General features: G+C 45.2%; 3 non-coding genes and 1 pseudogene across 3 annotated transcripts; all 4 read right to left on the reverse strand.

Annotated features, from left to right (window-relative positions):
* Positions 1-245: 245 nt before the first annotated feature.
* On the reverse strand, positions 246-364 carry LOC147265742 (5S ribosomal RNA). Its single transcript, XR_015113390.1, has one exon. It is a non-coding gene; the product is annotated as a 5S ribosomal RNA (ribosomal RNA).
* A 307-nt stretch (positions 365-671) lies between these two features.
* On the reverse strand, positions 672-790 carry LOC147265743 (5S ribosomal RNA). Its single transcript, XR_015112942.1, has one exon. It is a non-coding gene; the product is annotated as a 5S ribosomal RNA (ribosomal RNA).
* A 310-nt stretch (positions 791-1100) lies between these two features.
* On the reverse strand, positions 1101-1219 carry LOC147265744 (5S ribosomal RNA). The gene has a single exon (XR_015115265.1). It is a non-coding gene; the product is annotated as a 5S ribosomal RNA (ribosomal RNA).
* Positions 1220-1530: 311 nt separating this feature from the next.
* LOC147265745 (5S ribosomal RNA) lies at positions 1531-1649 on the reverse strand (annotated as a pseudogene).
* Between the last annotated feature and the right edge of the window lie 477 nt (positions 1650-2126).

Genomic DNA, 2126 nt, shown 5'->3' on the forward strand with positions numbered 1-2126 from the left:
GATGTGCAACAGCCTCACGGCCTTTTTACACACCAAATAGTTGTCCTGTCAATACAAAGAAAAGAATGTTGATGTCATCTAGAGAAAAGTACTGCATCTGCAATCTGTCTACTTCAAATTACACACTGCATGACATTCCATTCGAAAGCTGTGGAGGGCGCTTCAAGAAAAGGTGTGTGAGGGAAGTTCGCTCATGCTGGTCCCCAAACACTCAAAGCTGCCCTTTCCTCACAATGAAACAAAAAAGCTTACAGCACCTGGTATTCCCAGGCGGTCTCCCATCCAAGTACTAACCAGGCCCGACCCTGCTTAGCTTCCTAGATCAGACGAGATCGGGCGTGTTCAGAGTGGTATGGCCGTAAGCCCTTGACTCTTACACACATGGGCTCTATATCCATTTCACTCACTTTACAACCTCAGAAAAAAAGTGAAGCGCAAAAGCCTCAGGGTCTTCACACGCCAAATAGGTGTCCTGTCAATAAAAGAGAAGAATGTTGATGTCATCTAGAGAAAAGTACTGCATCTGCCATCTGTCTACTTCAAATTAACCACTGCATGACATTCCATTCCAAAGCTGTGGAGGGCGCTTCAAGAAAAGGTGTGTGAGGGAAGCTCGCTCATGCTGGTCCCCAAAGACTCAAAGCTGCCCTTTCCTCACAAAGAAATAAAAAAGCTTACAGCACCTGGTATTCCCAGGCGGTCTTCCATCCAAGTACTAACCAGGCCCGACCCTGCTTAGCTTCCGAGATCAGACGAGATCGGGCGTGTTCAGAGTGGTATGACCGTAAGCCCTTGACTCTGACACACATGGGCTCTATATCCATTTCACACAATTTACAACCTCAGAAAAAAAGTGATGCGCAAAAGCCTCAGGGTCTTTTCACACGCCAAATCGGTGTCCTGTCAATAAAAGAAAAGAATGTTGATGTCATCGAGAGAAAAGTACTGCATCTGCCATCTGTCTTCTTCAAACTACACGCTGCATGAGATTCCATTTCAAAGCTGCAGAAAGGCGCTTCAAGAAAAGGTGTGTGAGGGAAGTTCGCTCATGCTGGTCCCCAAAGACTAAAAGCTGCCCTTTCCTCACAAAGAAACAAAAAAGCTTACAGCACCTGGTATTCCCAGGCGGTCTTCCATCCAAGTACGAACCAGGCCCGACCCTGCTTAGCTTCCAAGATCAGACGAGATCGGGCGTGTTCAGAGTGGGATGGCCGTAAGCCCTTGACGCTTACACACATGGGCTCTATATCCATTTCACACACTTTACAACCTCAGAAAAAAAGTGACGTGCAACAGCCTCACGGTCTTTTCAAACGCCAAATAGGTGTCCGGTCAATACAAAGAAAAGAATGTTGATGTCATCTAGAGAAAAGTACTGCATCTGCCATCTGTCTACTTCAAATTACACGCTGCATGACATTCAATTTCAAAGCTGCAGAAAGGCGCTTCAAGAAAAGGTGTGTGAGGGAAGCTCGCTCATGCTGGTCCCCAAAGACTCAAAGCTGCCCTTTCCTCACAAAGTAACAAAAAAGCTTCCAGCACCTGGTATTCCCAGGCGGTCTTCCATCCAAGAACTAACCAGGCCCGACCCTGCTTAGCATCCGAGATCAGACGAGATCGGGCGTGTTCAGAGTGGTATGGCCGTAAGCCCTTGACTCTCACACACATGGGCTCTATATCCATTTCACACACTTTACAACCTCAGAAAAAAAGTGATGCGCAACAGCCTCAGGGTCTTTTCACACGCCAAATCGGTGTCCTGTCAATAATAGAAAAGAATGTTGATGTCATCGAGAGAAAAGTACTGCATCTGCCATCTGTCTTCTTCAAATTAACCACTGCATGAAATTCCATTCCAAAGCTGCAGAGGGCGCTTCAAGAAAAGGTGTGTGAGGGAAGCTCGCTCATGCTGGTCCCCAAAGACTCAAAGCTGCCCTTTCTTCAAGCTGAAGTTAAAAGAATTGCAAATTAATCCTTCACAGGTACTTGTTCACAGAGATGGATGAAATAAAAATTGAATATATTCTAGTATTATAAAAATACAATGAACAAAATTATTAACAATGAGTAAGAGGATTTTCAAAACAAAACAAACAGTGTCTTTCTTGGTTCTGAACTTTCGTTTC

Source organism: Aulostomus chinensis, chromosome 4, assembly GCF_037954235.1.
Source record: "Aulostomus chinensis isolate RoL2024-O1b breed Wild chromosome 4, RoL_Achi_v1.0, whole genome shotgun sequence".
In the NCBI taxonomy this organism is placed as follows: domain Eukaryota; kingdom Metazoa; phylum Chordata; class Actinopteri; order Syngnathiformes; family Aulostomidae; genus Aulostomus; species Aulostomus chinensis.